General features: G+C 41.4%; 1 protein-coding gene and 1 long non-coding RNA gene across 2 annotated transcripts in view; one reads left to right on the forward strand and one right to left on the reverse strand.

The window, feature by feature from the left end:
* The window catches only part of LOC143343018 (protein cortex), a 202,418-nt gene that overhangs the window by 48,883 nt on the left and 132,877 nt on the right, over positions 1 to 20,658 (forward strand). The window lies entirely within an intron of this gene.
* The window catches only part of LOC143342956 (uncharacterized), a 59,920-nt gene continuing 47,128 nt past the window's right edge, over positions 7,867 to 20,658 (reverse strand). Inside the window, exon 3 of the long non-coding RNA XR_013079883.1 lies at positions 7,867 to 8,281. This is a non-coding gene — a long non-coding RNA (uncharacterized LOC143342956). The remainder of the gene's footprint in view (positions 8,282 to 20,658) is intronic.

Genomic DNA, 20,658 nt, shown 5'->3' on the forward strand with positions numbered 1-20,658 from the left:
CGACGATCGCTTGTTACCGATACACGCGTGTGTAAGACGACGTGTTCGCGTGATTTAATAATTGCCTTATAAGGCCGGGCACCGTAATTGATCGATACGACTCGGCGCTATTCCAGCCTTCGATCCCTTCTGCCCCTGCAACCGACCGCTCTCGATCGTTCCTCCTTTTTGCTTATTTTCATCGTCCAGATCGGATGGTTAACCGCTAGATCATCTTCCAGCCAATAACCTCGGATTCCGAAAGGTTCTGTTGCCGGCCAGACGTGGATTTGGAATTTATAATCCCTATGTTTCGCTTTTTTTCTTTTTAATAAGTGCGCTAATCCCTCCCTAACGCGAACGTTATTGAGGGAGGTGCACTATTCGAGGAATCGACTCCAGGGAACCACTGGATACAAATTTCCATTAAAAATACATGCAATGCTTATTCTCAACAAATTCATTTAAACTCTACCCGAAGACTGCCATCCTCCACTACGAACTAAACGCGATTAAACTTCGTTATCTTTTGTGACTCAATAAATGCCATTTCATTAATTCAGAATTCGTGGATAAATGACCGAGTCATCCAAGAATGCCAAGAATTCTACGTCAAAAGAACAAATAGAAACAATACAATTACAGTAATCTGTGTCCCCTCCCACATTAGCATTGTTGAGAACGAAAAAGTGGACAAAGTAGCTAAAGAAGCTGCAAACTCGCCTAACCACTACAACAATATCAGAAAAAAACCACACTCTATCTGTTCAAAAAGAAAATAAACGAAAACTGAAATAAAACCTGGAAATCCTCATCCAAAACACGATAAAAAATAGTCAAGGACGACTTTGACGACTTCAAAATAGAACACACTAAACTCACCCAATTATAGTGTGGATCACATTATCTTGGACTGCAGAAAATACACCGCAATCCGCCTAGAGAGCAACATAAAACCCATCTTGAAAAACAACCTGATAAATAACAGCACAACCAAGAACCTTCTACAATATCTAAAACAGACAAGACTATACAACAGGCTATGACCTATCTGAGTCGCTAATAATTCACAAAGCAGTTGATACTACGTTAAATAACGAAATTAAAAAAAAAATATGGTTGTTTGGTATCATTTTCATTGGAGAATGTTCAGCAATGCGATTAAACTAATTTCATAGTTACAAATTGGGAAACATAAAAATTGTATTTAGTAGTCCAAATAACATGCTCGTCGAAGCAGTTTTAGTAATTGGTGGGGATGACGCCGCGAACGATATCGAGGGAAAGAGTGGCGAACATTAGCGAGGGACCACTGTATCGATCACTGTGCCTTCCTACCGTGTTCTCGTACTAGGATATGTAGCTTTAGGCCTCCCGGTAAATTCCAGGTAAATTTTCGAGCGCCACAATATAGCGATCGGGTATGTGGAAACGTCGTGGATCACGTAAGAGGTGGCGGTGTACCGTGCACGGTGCATCGAACGCAATAAATAGGAAGAAGAAACCATTGCCAACTCCGCCCATGGTCGACTGTCTACCGAAGAAGCCAGTCGTGTTGTGAGTTATGGCTTCTCCGGGTGAATTATAACATGTATAACGCATACCGACGCTGTACTGCTATACTCCGAACCCATACGTACACCGAAGGGGTTATGGCGCGGTTCTAACTCGATTTTGCACACATTATAAAACTATTTTTTATTGTTTACAGTGTTATCGAGTCGGGAATGGGTGATGTCCTTCCTATAAAAATATCAATTTGACTTGTTCTATTGTCGCCGAAATATTTTTTCATACAACAATGGTAGGATATATGCAATAGTAGATACGTATAAACAACTGTATTCCTTTCAATATAAATGTAGAAGAGCTGTATCGATTGTAGAACAATTTCAGTATCACTTTTTATTGCTTTTGTATGGTTTGCAAAGGTATGAATTACTGCTTAATTCCTCGATATTATACCGAGTATCGTCTACTGGTATTTCTGTACGGGATAAAAGTGTTACGTAGAAGATAGTACCTGATCGTCGAAAGATCATAGTTTAGAAGGAATTGGATACATGTATAACACACGTAGCCATTCGTGGTTGGTCTACCAAGCCCACACAATCTCGTGTATATTATTCGAGAACCTACAGTCTGATCAATATGCAGAAGAAACTCGTAGGCACTGGAAAAGAATTGTATTCAAATATTGAACATTTATCGAACGGTTCGCTTATCTTTTGGTCATTCCTTTTACGTCTTTCATCATAATTTCTCGCGTAATGTATTTTCAGAATAGAGTTCTTCGACTCTTAATGCGTAGACAGAAACTTGGAAAACAATCGATGCAAATATCTCTAAAATTAATTTTAAAAAACAAATTGCTAATCCATATTTGTGTCAATATAAACTAAAGAAAAAACGGTTAATGTGGGTCATTGAAAAACGTCTCTTCATTCGCGCGAAAATAGTTTTGTAATCATGATTTTTTAGTCGTTTCTTCGTCCAACTCCAATGCTTAGCACAGCGTTTAGTTCTTAACGATAAATTAATAAATAAACACGTTTCGTTTTTAAAATCTTTTTCTAGATTCTTTACGAATCTATTCCCAGACGAAGAAAATGTCGGTGCACTCGACTTGGGCGACTCGACTGGTTCTGAAGCAAATTAACGACATTAATAATGAGCGTGTAAGGTGGGAAAATAATGATGGGGTAATGATGGAGCAATGATTGAGTGTGTGAAATCACTTTAATGGACCGAACCGCATGTTTGACATACTTGATTTACCAATCAATATTTTTGTTGTTGCAAACCAAATAGCTGGTATGCGTATCGAACATTCGGTGGAAAGTAGTTTAGAGCAAAACGAGAACGCGAATTATTCTTGTTTTTTGTCATATGTTTACAATAACCAGATATACATTCCGTTAATCTTTATCTTCCATCAAAGAAGAAAAAAATAAAATTGACCTTGCATCGAATTATGAGACTGATTAAAATTTTGTTCAAAAGATTTTTTAGTAATTTCGAAGATCGGATTTAAGCGTGTTTATTATATTTTTGCATCAATAGGATGATTAATTCGATTAATTCGTATAAATGGTGCGTCAATATATTTTATTTGTATTTATAATATCATTGTAAATTAATTTAAATATACAAATATTGGATAGAGTATCGACGCTCGAGCTTATTTTCTTTTCGGCTTGTTCTCAGTATGCGGAAATTAAACGGGATATTAAAATGGCGACGATATTGAATGCGAGAGGAGTCTGTCGCGGGCGTTCGCGTCGATGCATGACGTGGAAATATATTCCGACCGTGTAAGTCGTTAAAAGCGCGCGTGATCGGCCATGCTGGGACCCGAGGAGAACCATCGAGAAATAGGAATCAATGAGCCGAGAAGATGGAATGGTCGACAAAGAGAAAATCAAAAAATGGTAGGGCGAAAGTGATCGAAGAGACGCTAGAATCTGAAAGAAGCGTCGCAGAGCTTATTTCCTGGCGCATAAATTGTTCAGAAACCGGGAAACTAATTAATGAAATTATTATTTCACTAATTTTCTCACTTGTGCCCGTACAAATAACAAAATCCACAAAAGCAACACTGACAATTAGAAATACAGTGGGTGTAAAAAGTATTCTTTACACCCACTGTATCTACAACGTAATAATACGAAACTTTGGATACTCAAAACCAGAAAACCAACTTACCTCGTACAGGCCAATATTGTAGCTACCAGTCTCAATAGTAAAAACTATTCAATAGAATATTCCTCAAAAGACTCAATCCTGTCATCGAAAAGCTGAATTTGGACTATATCTTCATCTTACTGCTAAGCTTCTAGCTCACTAATTATCTCTTAGAGTTTGAGTAAAAACGAGCTTTGCCAGGATAATTCCAAAAAATAAAAAAGAGGTTGTTTGAAAGTCGAGAAGGTTGGATGGAAGGTAGGCCACGGAGGAGGTGAGCGATTTCCTGAATTCCATTGGAAGACGAAGCTCCTCGGCGTATCTTGGGTCACCCGGTGTCGCGATTTTTACGATGTTCCGAGTCGTGGTTTACAAGACAAGTGTAGGAGGCGGGGTCCCGCGGCGAGGGAAGGAAAAGCCTGGTTGAAGGAAGAAAGGCGAATAGACGTAAGAAGTGGCGAGTGGAATAAAGGGTATTGCTACGAGGAGGATGGTAACAGGGAGCGGGGCAGAGGAGGCAAAGAAGCCCAGCACGACGGAGCGAGAAGGTACGCATTGTAAATTGAATCTGAAGGCTGGCCAGATGGGCGCTGTCATGGTGGCACGAGCGCCACTATTTCATCCGTCCTGACACTTCTCGAGTGGCCTGGCCAAACGAAGGAAAATGATTGTGAGGCCAGGGACTCGTCTTCCGGCTTAGAAATCTAGCCGCGATCACACCCCTAACCCATTATCCTCGCCCACGTGCTCGTTTCCGCGTAATATCTTCGGACTCTGACAGGACAAATGCGTCCAGCTGAGCACCGCGGGTGGAAGCTAACCGGCGTTAAGTCCCGCAAGCTCCAACTCTTCGTGAAAGTCGAGATTTCGCGTATCGTCGATCTTGGCGAAACGCTCACCTCGCTAGCCGCCACCTTCTAACGCTTCTAATGGACTTTTTAATTCGCCATACGTCAGCGTCCACTTTAATTTGCCTCGTTGGCTCCCGGTTAGTCGAAGAACAACGTAAACACGGACCAAAATGAAAACGAGAGAGGAAACGTCCTCGCTGTCGATGGTACAGTGATTCCTCCTTAATGTTCGCTAGCTCGAACCTCATCTGTATCTCTGTAACGTTCGATTGTAATGCAGACGACAGTGGGGAATACTGACAGTGAGTTTATTCTACAGATTTTAAAATCATTCAGGAATTTAAGTTACTTGGAGTCGAGAGGGTGTCGTTTAAGTAATCTTCCTCGATGACACGGATAAAAACGTTGATCGTCGCGTGTCCAGCTACGGAAGAACCAATTGTATTGAATCACCGTTGGAAGAAGGTTTAATATACTGGACGGTCGACGAGTAAGTTTAATTTACAGAAAATCGGGCATTCTGCGCGCGTAATTGTACATTGTTTCGATAACGGGGCTCATAGCCGGGACTCGGCGGTGCAATTTGAAGCAAGAATGCGCGCAAGAAAAAGGTCTGGTTGAATTACGCGAACCTGGTAATACAACTGCAGCGTGTGTTCTTACGTGTCGAGGTACAAAAAATGCCGGATAAACTTGGATCAGCAATTTGTAAACATCGAGGACACGTCCGGGAGGCTCGTATTATATATTTGATCGGGCAACGAACGATTATTACACCTTCTAATCGTTCCCGTAACGCCAGCGTGTCGCATTCTTTTTAGCCGGTTGCGCCAACCGACGTAATCGTTCTTAAACGCTCCTTTCAAAACACACGAGAATCCCCCTCTTCCAATTTAGCGGCACCAGCGAGCCCAACGACGTTTACCAAAGCGGTCATTATCGAGGAGAAACGAATTTTTCCCCATAAATCAAAGAAATTATTCCGAGACCTTAATGCTCACGTTGATGACCCGAGTCGAAGATATACACTCGAGTATTTATAACGCCTGCTACTCCGAACTGGAAACGTATACGTTACTTTGTAAATGCAAACTTATGACAACCATCCATCTTTCCGGACCGCGTTCTCGATATTATTTATTGGCTGCTGCGTAACGAACGCTGAAGTTCCTCGAGCGAAGAGGCGATGAATTCACCCTCGAAAGCAAAGTAATACGATTTCTCGAATCAAATTGAAAACATTAACCCCTTGCCGTACAATGACGAGTCTGACTCGAAGCAAGTTCTTGATGTCAAGTTTTACAATTACGAGACTACTCACTCGTCATCAAGTTTTATATATTAAAATCAACACATTTTTACATTCGCGAGATATTCGTAAAACAAATCTGTTCTTATTCATGGCCATTCCTTGTACGAACAATTTTAAACAAAATTAAATAGTATACGGTTGAAAAATTACATTAGATCGTACATTAAGAGGTTGAAAGGGTATTCTAGTACAGAAACAAGAAACTATGACACTTTTGTAGAGAGATTTAGTTGCGAAGGAAATATATTCGAACCGAGAAGGATGTGGCTGGCTCGAAAGAAAACTGGTCGCTGTAATATTTTCAGCGGTCGTCGAGCCGCCACCTTATCGGCCGAATGAATACCGCCCTAATGAAAACCGGCCTCCAGACTAAAGGGAGCTGATGCTTTAATTAAGCACACTTAAGATCGCGAAGATTCCAGGTTGTTCTCGTTCTGGAAGCCGGTCTTGTCCTCTCCTTCGTCTCGCGAGATGTCCGTCTTCCTTCAACGTCTTTCTCGATCCCGTCGTTTCCCTGACTCCGTCTTCGTCGCTCCGGTTCGAGCAATTACTCAGGAACTTGGTTCTTGCATTCTCGGATCCCGTGGCACCCCGTTCTTATTGCAGCTTGATAAAGTGGCCATAGCATTAACTTCTCTTCCGAGTCGCGCTATCGGGGCTCCGCAAATAACGTACGAGCCGATCGTATTTTCCCGCCTGTGACAGAGAGATCGAATCGGGAACCGCCGCCGATGATCGATGATCCAGCCGCCGGATGGCGACGTGGAATAATCGCAGGAAAGTGGAACCGAGAGATCCGCCTGGCCGTGAACCGGAGATAGAATGTAAAATGGAGCCTGGTGATTTTTGAGATCCCCTCCCCGTGAAATTTATCCACCCCTGCGAGCTCTTCCTTGAAACTAACAACTTTCTTCCTGACACTTTTATTTCTTTCCGCGAATTTTTGGTGCTTTTTAACGTTACTCAAAATTACGTACAATTGCTTTAAATGAAAAGACTACTCTGGAACGGTTGATTTGTTTATAACGAAAGATTAACACGCGTATTTAGATTCGCCAAAAGGAAACGAATCTGGGAATACGAGAATATTGGAAGTTAGAGGAAGAAGTCGCATAAATGAATATTTTACGAGAACAGCGTATCTTCAATCTAATATCGAACAATGATGGATAGTTGAGACGTACGACGAAAGAAAGACCGTTTCCTATTTTGGAGAAAGCGAGGATCGAAAAAGAATGGCGCCGTCGATGATCGATGTCCTGTCAGCTAATTCATATAACGTGAAACTATCGCGGAACTTTGTAAGAGTTCGAGACGACATAGTTATTTTTCACGTCCATCGTTCGACGTTGAATCAGAATTCAGATGGTGGTAGGATGATGGACAGACTTGACCAGTATGGATGACATCTACAACGTCTAGGAAGCTCTCGTTTCGAACGTTTTGTTCCAGCCTGCTTGGAAAAAGAACAGTGCTGCCTAAGGTTGCTAGCGCGGCCCATGAACGACAATCCTTCTAGAAGATCGATGGCCGACAAAAGGCTATAAATACCAGCATGCAAATTGATACTCGTGTAAAGTCGTGTAACCATTACTGGAATGAAGTTTGGAAATTGCGATACTTTGCCATTTGAATTAAAAACTCGGTTGTTTGGACAGTAAAAATCTTAATCGAAAAGGAAGATTTTTGAATACTATAAGTTTTAATTCGAAATGAGAACTTTTGTACATCAAAAGTATTTTAGCAGAAGTCTGGGACGACGATAAATATTGAATGCGTGCAAAAGTTTTGATGGGTTTTAATATAAATAAAAAAGTCGTGATACTTTGTAGAAAATAATTTATTTAATCAATTATATACAATTAACATTAGTAATTTTTCTTTCTTACATTTTTCAAATTATAATCATCAACGATAAGAACAGCACGCAAAATGAATGGGTTAACGAAGTATTAATTTTCAACAAAAGCAGCAACTTTCGAATAACGATTGTCAGTAGTTCGTTGCCTTATATACAAAGAATTTTAACAGATTGTCGAGAATGCATAGAAACCTTGGCACGCACCCAATAGATCCATCAATGAGCAAATTGTTTCTCTCGATCGATGGTTGACTCTACGGAGTCGAGCAACTCGATTACAATGACGGCACCATCTTTAAAAAGCGACGAGCGTGCAGAATATCGTTGCTCAGCTTCTCTTGGTCACCGCCTCATTTACACTTAAAGGAGCCCTGCTGGAGAGCAAAGGGTGCATTCTGCATATTCGAAGGACGGTTTAAAGGTCGAACAATGGCGATGCCACCATATGATGACACCGTATTATGCGAGACTTCTTTTTCTTGCTCGTTTCCAGGGGCGCCGGTATTACGGATGCATGAACTTGTTCTACTAGGGACGGCTAACGTACGCTTCTGCAGCCATCTTTCCCAGACTAATGCCATCGAGAATGTTGATCTACGAAAGAAGAATAGCGCCTGCGAGACATTAAATAAAATTTGTGTCTGTTTTAAATATCTACGATGGGAAGCTGACCGTTTCGGGGGACAGATTTCTGATCTTTTTAGAACGGTTAGGGAGACAATTTTAACATAAAGTTTCTTTCGCTAGTCCTGTACATTCATTTATAACATTTCACGCGTAAAGAGTCGTCGCTATTTGTGACGGGATTAGTCTATGTGTGAAGAAAATCTATGGAACGGTTGCTTAAAATTTTAGTTTGTGAATCATGTTATGTTTGAGAAGAAGATGACTTCTTATTTGTAGAATTTTCCAGTTTACATTTTGATGAACGAAGGGTCACGGCTTAATTTCTCGCGCTACAGAAGCTGGTTAGTCGAATGGTTCATTATTTATCGCAGTTTGTTGCATTATAGAGACCGTATCTGTGATGGTTTGTTATTTATCGCGCTTTTCCTCTCTCTTCATCGTTCGTTGGTTCGATTTCTGCTCGTTTTTGTTTCTTTATCAAGTTGCTCTGGCAACGTAATGAACGCGCTACCGGGCCACCCGCGCACACCAATTATTCCGCACACCAGAGGACTGCACCTCGGCGAAAAAGGGTGCACCGAAGGGAGGAGTACTTCTCGAAGAAAGGAATAATCCGCGGGGTCCCATTGTCTCCGGCGTGCCTTACCGTACGGCTATTTTTCTGCAGCGCGAGCCTGAGAGCACCAAAAAGGACCATATCGCCGACGTACCTATTGTTTAGGGAGTATATCGAGCGATATGATTTAAGGTCCTTGGCGGAGAGAGCGGAGAAGCTACCTCGTCCCTTACAAGGTTGTCCTGCACGCAGTGGTTCTCAACATACGGTCAGAACCTCTCGATTACAATTTACATCGAAAGTATAGTATAAATTTATACTTAAAAAGATGGAACAGACCAGATAATTAAAAAAGTTAAAAGTTAACGCGAGCAACTGTAGTTTTTGTTCGACACATTTTTTCATACGACGAATACCTCACGAGGTATTTTTATTGTGAAAAGCTAAATCTCTAAAACGATAAGAGATACAAAAATATATCACGAGGAAACATGAAGTGCGCCGAATGTAATTTTATGTAATTTCATCCATTGTTTTAACGTTTACGGAGGTATTCGTGAAATAATCCTTTTTCGAGTACGCGCAAAGAAATTTGAACAGAATTAAATAGCGTACATTTGAAAACTTGTAATTTTTAATGGGGGTATATAGTTTAATTTAATATACCAAGTTTCACAATTATGAGGCTACACTCATCATCGAGTCTCGTACATTCAAATCATCACGTTTTTATATTAGCGAGGTATTCGTAAAACAAATCTATTCTTTTTAATGGTCATTCCTTTTACGTACAAACAAAATTAAATAGTGTACATTTGAAAAATTGTATGGAATTAAATCGTACGTCAAGGGATTAAGTATGAAAGTCGTGTTGGGTAATTGCGGGGCACGGAAGAGGCGAGAAGATATTTTCGCGACGCGAAGAATTGGCGTAGGTGAGAAGTACAGTGCGAGGAAGTCGCGCGAATGTGAAAACTTCCAGATACCAAGAACGTGTAACAAGCGTACTTAAACGGATTATTCGAGGAAAGTATCGCTTACGAATGCACACCTGGTCGTTTCCATCGACGATTCCGCGGCTCACGTATCCTCGGACTGCGACCAAATATTCGGTTCGACGTTTCGTTAAGATTCCTGCCGCGCTATCGACGAATGCTTTTTACGAAAGCTACGCGGAATCCTGGCTAGGATATCGCCAGCTCGGTATCGTTCGAATAGATCGTCTTTTACGGTAAGACTACCGGTGCTCGATATTAGTCGATCGTATCGATAAAGCGCGCACTGCTACGCGGAGAATGAGGCAAAGTAATGTCAGTCATCCTGACGAGGATACACTGCCTCTCAAAAGGTAGCCATCGCATCGTTTCGAACGCAGTTTACACCGTCTAACAGAATTTATCGGATCACCTTTGCTTCGCCGACAATTTTTATTTATCGAGGTATTTTTACACGGCCATACGTACACAAAGATGAAAAGATTCATGTGTTTCTAGGAAATAGATAAAAGAGTGAAACCTAAATAGAAGTTTGTTTCATTGTTAGAGGTCCTTAAAAATATATTTTTTATTTCGCATATGTCATATATGTTCATTGCATTTCTTTTCATGAAATTAATGCTTATATGGGCTTCCGAACATCTATTTCAGGCTACCAATTCGATGTTTGTATACGATAGTCATGGCAGATATGACAACATAGCTATTTATACATCTTGTGAATTATTTTGACATATTTTATTGATATAAACATCCGCAATCTATTCGTGGCGATTGTTATCTTTTCAGCTTTACGCTGTATCAGGGTTTATTTGTTCGAGAATTTGAAAACAATGCGTAGGACAATTATCGTGAACCGGATGCGTTCTTTTCCTCTGTAAGAGGCATCGTCGACAGTTAGGGAATGGTTTCAATTTGCAGTTTCAAAACTGAGATTTTCTGATATCGAAGTTTTGGCCGTATGTTTTAGGGAAGTTTGTACTCGTCAAAGATTAGAGAGGTTTCGTTGAGAAGATGAATTGTTTATGTATCTTAGAAAAGTGATACTTAATTTGGGGACAAAGAATTACTGGGTGATTTCATTTCAAAGTGATACTTAATGGGGAACTGCTTAACATGGTGATTTCATTTCATTACTTCTCCATGCAAAACTAGTACAGATCAGAAGAAATTGTTGTCCGTGTCGATAATTTCGTAATTACATACGGTAACAACACTATTTCACTTTATTTTCGAATTTTAGCTAGTTCTAATATAACTGTATTTTAAAAGCTGCAGTCAAATAATAATTTTCTCTGTTATTTCCAATCTCTATATACACAAACGAAGAAAAAAACTCCATCATAAAGAATACAAATTGCAGTTTAATATTTGACCAGTGTTATTTTCGATTAAAATCTAATATACTTATTTAAACACGCGCACAGAAAATTCACAGGTTGAAAATCACGGTTTGTATGCATGACTGGCCAAGCGGGGCGAGTTCGTAGTACCGGAGGACACCCTGTGGGTTGAAATAAACGGCTGTGGAACATTGTGAGCGAATACAAATCCCAGTTTAATGTTTGACCAGTGTTATTTTCGATCAAAATCTAATATACTTATTTAAACACGCGTACAGAAAATTCACGGATTGAAAATCACGATTTGTATCCATGACTGGCCAAGCGAGGTGAGTTCGTAGCGTCGGAGGACACCCTGTGGGTTGGAAATAAACGGCCGTGGAGCATTGTGAGCGTGGCTTAAGGTCGGAGGACATCACCAGGACACCGGACACGCGACTCGCATACGAATCCCCGTGCAGCGTGAGAGTCCAGGCGTCCCTGTCCCTTTGCCTCCTGGATTCCTTCTAATTGGGCGCATACGCAGCAGTTGCTTCTCGTCGAACAGAGGACGGGTTGCTGCATCCCGACGCTTCTTGCGGCACCGCTACAATTCTGCGCCGGACGCCATTCGCCTCCAGCACGCTCCGCGTCCACGCTTGCTCCCACGTTTTTTTAATCAATCACATTGTCTATTGTACGGTGCAGCTGTTCCACGGGGCAGGGCTGATTTGAATTTAATGGGCCCGACGTGCATGAGCCGGGGAACACGGAATCATTAATTACGCCGCCCAAGATTTCTGCATGCCGGCGCAAAAATCCGACATGCCTTGCTTTTGAATTAAACCGCGTCAAACGATCGTCGTGTGGAGCATCGATCGATCCGCCGATTAAACGAGTCCTTTCCGTTACAACGAGCCCACGACGATCGAATACGGATTGTAGTTTGCGCGGTACGGTCGCTGTGATACAATTTCGATGATCGCGCGACGACAAACTTCGTGGCGAGTAGAATCGAATCGAGTCTAATGGAGCAATACGTCGTCGGGTTTCGCCACGGAACGGCAGTAAAACGGTTAAGGACGCGGCACTGTGTATAGTTTGATCGATCGAGGAATAAAGTACGGTCACGTAACGCGCATCGATCGAGGGTATTTTACGCGCGTCGAATCCGTCGCGTAAATTAATTAGCGCCAATCGATGGCGCGGCACGAAAAAACTGTCAGGCTGGATCCGTGACCGGGACGAAATCGCGAAGAACGGTGTAATAGGATTTTTTTGCCCAATACGCTGCAAGCAACTATGGAAAACAACTTGGCGATTACCGGCGGGGCTGCGGTATATGGTATCGGTGGAATCTCGCGTGTCGTATCTGGCACGTGGATGCTCCTCGGTAGGATCGTCTTCTCGCATGACCATTTCAGGAAATTACCTTGTTCCGCACGTTTTCATTTTTTACGCTGTATATCCTGGAATCCCGGACCGCGGATAACACCCCTCGTCCCTCGTTCGATGACAAAAACCGAGCATTCCTCGCGTGTATTTGTAACGAGGCTCTGCTGCAGTCGTGCCATCGATAAATTCCATGGATCCTCTATCACGACGTATCGATTTAGGCACACAATTTCTTTTTTCAATTTAGCGTTTACGGTCACGTCGATCCTTCTGGGTTATTAGCACGTTGGAGGCATCGGTGATTTAGGGGTTGACAAACCGTGGTTTATCCTTTTTCTAATTTCGAAAACAGAACGATTTATAATTAGTCGAAGAATGATTAAATAATGCCTCGAGTCAGAGGCCTGAAAGAATCGGATTCTGGCCACTGATGCGATCGGTATTATTTAGCAACCCTTTGGTTGAATGAAACGTTACACCGCCAGTGTGTCGTGTATTAAAGAATGAAAAAGATGTATCGCGTATTACGCGAACGGTTTCAGACCGGTATAACCGGCCTCGTACGTATTTATAAATACAAGGGGGTTTCAGCAGACCGTCGTCGTAGTCGTAGGATGATCGAAACGCAGCTCTGGGGTGTTTCTGCGTAGGAACGCCTGACAAGATGGCGATCGAGCCACGGTTCTGTGCTTGCGAACTTCCTCCCGTTCCCTGAAGCTAGCTCAAAACGTGTAATCTCGCTAAACTATGAGGCAGGATTGATTCCTAGCACTGGTCGCTCGTAAATTCAGCCACGGTCTGTGCTTATCGCGTCACAATAGCGTCTTCTCCGCGGTCACGAAGAAATTGTTTGCCCTGGCATCCCACGGTTCATGTAGCAACGTTGTTATTTTCCATAAGAATGGCGAGAATTTTGATAATAATATTAAAGAAATGCTGAGAAATAATTAAGGAATCATAGAAAACAGACCACTGTATGAAGTTTTAAAAAACTGTTTTTTTTTTTACCAAATAATGGATGTGTCATTGCACTAGTACGCCAAATTAATACTTAAGGATTACACTGTATGAAGCTTTAAAAAACTGTTTTTTTTGTCGTTATGTAAAAAATGTTACAATTTAACGCACAACAGTGAAATTTGTGCATTGTTCTCTTAAATTTGTTTCAAGAAATTAAATCTGTAGTAAATGCCACAGTTATATTCTATTTTTTAATGGTATTAACCAATTCTTGTTACGTTAATTTATCTAACTTTTTAATATCGTTATATTCCTTACAAAATTTAGATAAAAAAAAAAACGCGACTACTTCGTAAATTGCAAATTTTTTTGCTTAAATTATATACGTATCGAAATGTTCCAAAACTTTTGAGAACCATTTGAATTTGAAACACTTTGACAGCAAAGCCTTTAACCATTAAACTTTCAAAATCACTCGAACCAGATTTCGTATGACTTTCTTTTACAAAGTTACATTATGCCTTAAAACTTAAAGAAATAAAAACAATATAATGACCCAACGTTAGGGGACACTAGTCTCGAACACAATTATTCCACGTTCGCAAGAAGAACATTAACTTCAAATCACTGAATCTGACTTGCACCTAGATTCTTTTCTTCGACTGCACCAGGTGGTGCAACGAAGGACTGGAGGTGGTAGAAAGTTTACGACTTCCAGGCTTGTAAGATGTCTCGAACCTAGACCGGGGCTAACGTATCGCGTTTTCACCGGATGTTCATTTCGAAGCGTTTGAAAGACGTTTCCAGAGGCCTGGAGACCAGGCGTCGAATTCCTCTTCGTCGCTCGCGTTACAGTTTCCTTTTACTGCGACCTCGAATCGAAAGTTACTTTACCGTTACCCTGCCAACGGCTACAACACTATTTTGGTTATCTGTAATCGTTCTCGATCCTTGATCTTTGCTAATTGCGAAGACTATCCGAGAGTTTGGTGGCCCTGGAAAACTCGGAACGCTCGAAGAGAAAAATACGGCAATTTAACACTCGTCGGAGACGTCGGCGCGATTATGATTCTCCGTGGCGGTTCTTAACATCATAAAGCACTGGTTGAGCGGTGGCAGTCGCTTTGGCGAAATTTATGTGTCTCTCAGGATCGTTTTGTCTCCGTGCGGCATTCCTGCACGCGCGTACGGGAAAGAAAGCGCAATTTACGGTGACGCTGTTATTTCGTTGTCCTGGCATTGTACATTAATCCGTGGTGGTATACCCTCGTGGTCCGCGGGCTGAATCGTCGTTAATCAGCTCGCGCTATTTCCCGTCCCGGGATTTATTCGCGGATCTAGCCGACCGGTCGTCCGAAGATTCCGCAAGCCACCGCCATTGGCAGAAGTTGCAGCAGCTCGCTGACACCGCCGCCAATAATTATGACAAACTCCGTCCCGCTTGTCGGCGCGAAATACTGTCTGTCAGCCGTGCCAGGTCCTCCACGGTTAAAGGGATTACGGTTTGCACGAGAGGCTCGCGAGTGGTCCGCGACCTTTGCTTCTCATAGCGTTCGGCCGCTTCCACCGTCGCTGATTCTGAAATATGGCAGGCATTCGCGTACCTTTTTTCCCCTCGTGCTTTTTCTCCGCTCGCCGGGGACTCCGAACGACGCCATTACAAGCCTAGAATGCGAATAATGCAATTGGACGGGCTGGATCCTTGGCCCATCGGTCGATCAACAACTTCGAGGAAACCAGACGATTGCAATTTGATTATCGTACGAACCGTGGCCAGATGTTTACTAAAGAAAGATTCTTAGAGTTGGAGTTCCTGTGGAATACGAGAACAGTTTCAATTTACGTGGCTAGCTTCTAAATAACACCCCTTTAGCATAAATTAATTAAGCTAGCAATTCCAACATTCGTAAGCTTTTGCATTGGACAGTACTTTTTGCCATTAAAGAAATACTTGTTTTAAATTTCTTGAGAGGCGAAGTGCATCTACACTTGTCAAAGGTTCATCTTTATCGATTAGTTCGCTGAGAAGCTAGGAACGTCTTCTTATAAATACTTTTATTAAATTTCTTGAAGGACAAAATCCATCTATAGTGGTTCAAGTGGAGTCTTACGCGTGAGTGACCTCCAATTTCAACCCTAAAATTGCGTACGATAGTTTAATGGTCTCTTTTTCCATGCGTGGTGGATCATTTCTAAATTTTCTATATACAGTTTGAATTGCTTAACGTGGTGATTTTATTTCATTATTTCTTAATACAAAAATAGTGCATGTCTTTTATCACGAGCATTTCTATCAAATTGTTGTCCCTGTCGATAATTTCGTAAATTTCTTGAAGGACAAAATCCACCTATAGTGGTTTAAGTCGAGTCTTAGGTGTCAGTGGCCTCCAATTTCAACCCTAAAATCGCGTACGATATTTTTTAGCAGTTTTAGCCGATCCGGTGAAGATGAAGCGATCGATCAGAAAACGGAAGAAGGGTAGGTCTGAGTAGGTCCATAAAATGGACGAAATGTCGTTTTGTCTTTGATCCTATTAAGGGAAGAAATCCGATGCATTATGGATGCTCCGACGTTGCGCTGGGTGCCGAGGTCAATCCACGCTGACGACTGTCGACGGAGCATTAAAGTTTTATTGCACTCTTATTGCTGACTAATTGAAGCTTCCTTCGGAATGTGAATGACCTCGAGATGGCAATCTATTCGTTTATGAGCAGCACGTACCTCTCCATGTGCTACCTCGAGAATTAATGCTAGCATTATCGCAGAAATGAAGACTTTGTACGAACCCGTACCTTAAAAGTTTCATACGGCCCTTCCACGGTGTTTCTTCCAGCGCCGGCTTCAGGAATTACAGCATCAGCCACTAACATAACTGTGTTGCAAAAAGTTGATTGTGTTTCTTTGGTGGAACGTATCGTATGTTACAAGGATTAGGATTTCTCCTTCGGAAGAATTTTAATATACGATGAAACGGTCTTTAACCGAAGCTCTCGAATAGAATAGTACTCTGAAATATCCTAGTTGTTAGGTATATTATGAACATTATTCTACGACTTCCTGGCGTATAACATTGTTATGTTTTGTTAGCTACAGTTTCATAGCCTTGCTGTTGTGGCAAAGGTTAAGGTTAGGTTCGCAACGTTTGCATATCAATAAGCTACTCCTCATATTCAATTCTGCATGGGACAAATCTGTACAAATCCAGAGGAGATGCAAAACGTGGTCGTACAGGTGTTCGAGCCAGTTACCGATGCTCCATATCGGCCATAAATCCTCCAGGTGGTTGACGTCCTCTTTGAAAAGGCGCCTTAAAATTTATCGTTCGATAAAGAAGATGGCGGTATTCTGCTGGAAGACTGAGGGCCTGGAACGTCGTTCCACACGCGTACTTCACGCAGCTACATAAAATCTCGTAGCTGGCAGGCGCTCGCGACAATAGATTCCCCTGGCTGCAGGTCCCCGAGACACCCCTTTACGACGCGTACGATGTGTCACTTTGCGTACTCCATTCTGAAACAATCTCTACTTCCATGCTCTGGGACCAAACGATAGCATGTGGTATATTTATCAGAAACTGAAGAAAATAAATATTTTAAGATGTATAATATTATCCACAAAGTTTCGAAGAAATTCTAAGAATTTATTTAAATATATGGGCAGGCTTGAAGGAAAGGGTGTAAGTCAACAGCAGGTGACAATGGATGCTGTTATAAGTAGACTGCGGATGTTTATGCACATGCATATGTTTCTAGGAAATAGATAAAGGAGTGAAACCTGAATAGAAGTTTGTTTTGTGGCGTCGCCTCCCATGCTCACCACTAGAGGGGTCGTGCTCTCACAAGCGCTCGACCGATTCCTCGGTTGCTCTATATACATTCCTCGAACAATTTCCCAATATTCCAGTCGACTAAAGCAGGGCCTGCTAGAAAGCCTTACTGACGAGTCCCACTAGCAGGCCCGGACGAAAAATATATTTTTTATTTTGCATATTTTAAAAACATGTCGAAACATACTGCATATGTTATATATATATATTTCTTTTCATAAAAGTTATGCTTGTATGGACTTCCGAACATCTATTTCAGTCTACTAATTCGACGTTTGTATGTATATGGTAGTCATGGCAGAAATGGCAACATAGCTATTTATACATCTTGTGTTTACCTATAGTGAATCATTAATGGTAGCAATTATTAGACGAAGTATTCTTGGCAGATAGGTTCTACAGAAACGAATTTTATGAGATCATTATCATGATTGTTAAAGAATCTAAAACAATTAAAACATGATACTTCAGCAAATTCAAATATGCTCCAATCACATCTTGTAATATTGAGCGTTCGTTCTCAATTTATAAATTGATTTCAAAGCGATAAACGTTATCGACTAACTTTTGATAATATTGAAAAAATACTCCTAACATATTGTAATTTAAATTATAATTGATTATTATTATGTTCAAGTGATAAAATTATTTGAACATATTTTGAATATATTTTGCATATTCCTATATATTTTATATCCTGTATATCCTGTTAGTTACATATTTTGACATATTTTACTGACATAAACATCCGCAGTCTAGTTATAAGAAACAAAATCGTCCTAAGACTTGGGAATATTTTTTCCCTCCTCGTTGCACGATGTCCCACAAGTCCGGTCCCGTGCATGAGTAATGTCGAAGGAAAAGGTGGGGAGGCATTGTGACGTTGAGAAGACTCACCAGACCCGAATTTATTAGCTCTTCCCGCGGACCAGTAACATTATACCCAACTCAGACTAATGTGGATCATTTTTCAAGAAATTTAAAAATAGTATTTTTAATGAGAAAGAATGCTACCCAATGCAAAAGCTTGCGAATTGATCAGTGAGGTCGAATCGTGTCATTTTGAGGGTGTTGTTTAGAGGCTATAGCCATAGACATTGAAACTGTCCAGATATTCTGTAGGAACTATACTTTACTACTACCAGAGATTCGAGTCTCGACAACCGGTCGAGGACAAATGCACCGGCGCTCAGAAATAAAGCACTGCACGAAGAAACGTGGCCAGGTGCATCGGCAGGTAAATGCACGTGACGTAATTGGGCGAACGAACGGATGGAAAATCCTGATCATCGATACGGAACAGCCAATGGCATGGCCAAGTAAACGGTAATAGGTGAGATATGGAGGCTTAATGATAGCTTCCTTAATAAGGCGACCTTATAGAGGAGAAAACGATCCTCGTGGCCCGCCATTGCGGTCGCGTAGGCCTCCTCGGACCTCTCGAGATAATTATTATGAAATGCTACCTACTACGGGCTACAATCAAATGAACGTGCTTCTGCTTATACGCCCGGTTATTTATTTGTTTCTCTATTTAACCGGTAAGAAGAAACGGGATTTCAATTCAATTCAAAAGGAAGTTGCCACTGATATTTAATATCGGGCTCGTTGCATACTAATGCTTTGCCCAATTGATTTACGACTATTATTGTCCGTGTCTGTCGATCCTCCAGGGAGAAATGAGCTTCGTTGCGAAAAGCTTCTCGTCCTCGATACAGTATTTTCCCGCACTCTTTCCGTTTAGAGTTTCATGTACCCTCGAACTGTTTGTTCACGTTGGAACTTTCACCGGATCATGAACTTTAGAACGAATAATTCCGTCTGTAAGTTTTTCTTGCAAACAATGCTTCGAGCATTGGAATATTTTACCACTTAGGGTTATGGATCTGGCAGAGGGGCGAACGTTTCAGCAACCCTTCTGACCCTTTCTCTGCAGCATGCTGGTCAACGCCCCAAAAAAGGCTGAACCAAGGAATCACCCAATCAGGCATAACTAAACAAATACAGCGATATTGCTCCACCCACTGTGTTTTGGCGGAAATTCTAACATCGAAAGGTCGATCGAACAGCTATTAAACTCCCAAGTCAAGTATAGATCGTCGCGAATTTCTGTACGTTCTCGGTAATATTTGATACGTACAATATCTATACACAAAGGTCTTGTTTAAAACGTTTTTTATTTTGTTTAAAATCGAGGTCCTCCGTCGAGGATCCGGAAACCACAGTCGACTCTAAGAAGAAAACTCCGCGAAAGCATCTTATTAGCGGCATTGTTGTTAGGTCGCGAATTTAGTAACGAATTCAGCGACAATGGACTCGCATTACGCGCATCGCGAAGCGTATCGGCGTTTAGAATTTCAATCTGCCTCTACACGGTCTTTCGCCGACAAGAATCCAGCGTACTCGCGGTAGAAGTTACAAGTTTCATTATCATAGCTGCATTACGCGTGTAAAAGAACCGAAGCTCTCCCGAGCGTCTGGATGCCACGGAGTCTCTGGCGCCAGCGGCACGCGTGAATTCCAAGGAAAGCACTTTCAGCTGATAAGACTAAGCTTTATCGGAATCGCGAGGAACATACACAAGAAGTAAATTGCCGCCGACTGGTTTAAGCGACCTTTTCAAACCAGACCCACACGAGCCTCGGCTTAAAGGCACAAAGATTGCAGGACTATGAATAGGAGAGCATTTCGAGCACACTTTACGAGCCTCTTCCTCCGTCGTTCCGCGGACATGGTTTTGTAATAATTTCGAGCACCCTCCCCGACAAAACGAAACTGTTAACGATACATTCAAGCGCCCTGAACGTCGAGCTACTAAATTACACGCTTGGAACAGGCTTACGTTATCAATGGGTTACGTGGGTAGCGAGGAAAAATCGAAATTTTAAATTTGAAAACCACTTCAACGTAAACGATACACACCCAAAGTCTTAACAATTTACTCTAATTCTAAAGAATATTATTAATCGTTCCTTTATTATTTATTTATTTATTATAAGAGAAATGTGTACTTTACTTAAAACTGTACTTTACTTAAAATACACAGCTTCAAAGGGGAGTAAATATGCAAACAAAATTATATAATCTTCAGGTGTTACTGTAACAAGTTTGGAGTGATGAGTTGTTAATATTGTAACTTATAACTTTTTAAATATTGATTTTTTCGTTATATAAATGTATGCATATACTTGAGAGTTAGTAAATATTCAAAGAAAATTGTACATTAACTTGCATTGTAGTTCCACTTTCTTATTTTCGACCGGAAGCAGCGAATATTGCCGGAGGGGAA

This window comes from Colletes latitarsis, chromosome 6 (assembly GCF_051014445.1).
Source record: "Colletes latitarsis isolate SP2378_abdomen chromosome 6, iyColLati1, whole genome shotgun sequence".
Lineage (NCBI taxonomy): Eukaryota > Metazoa > Arthropoda > Insecta > Hymenoptera > Colletidae > Colletes > Colletes latitarsis.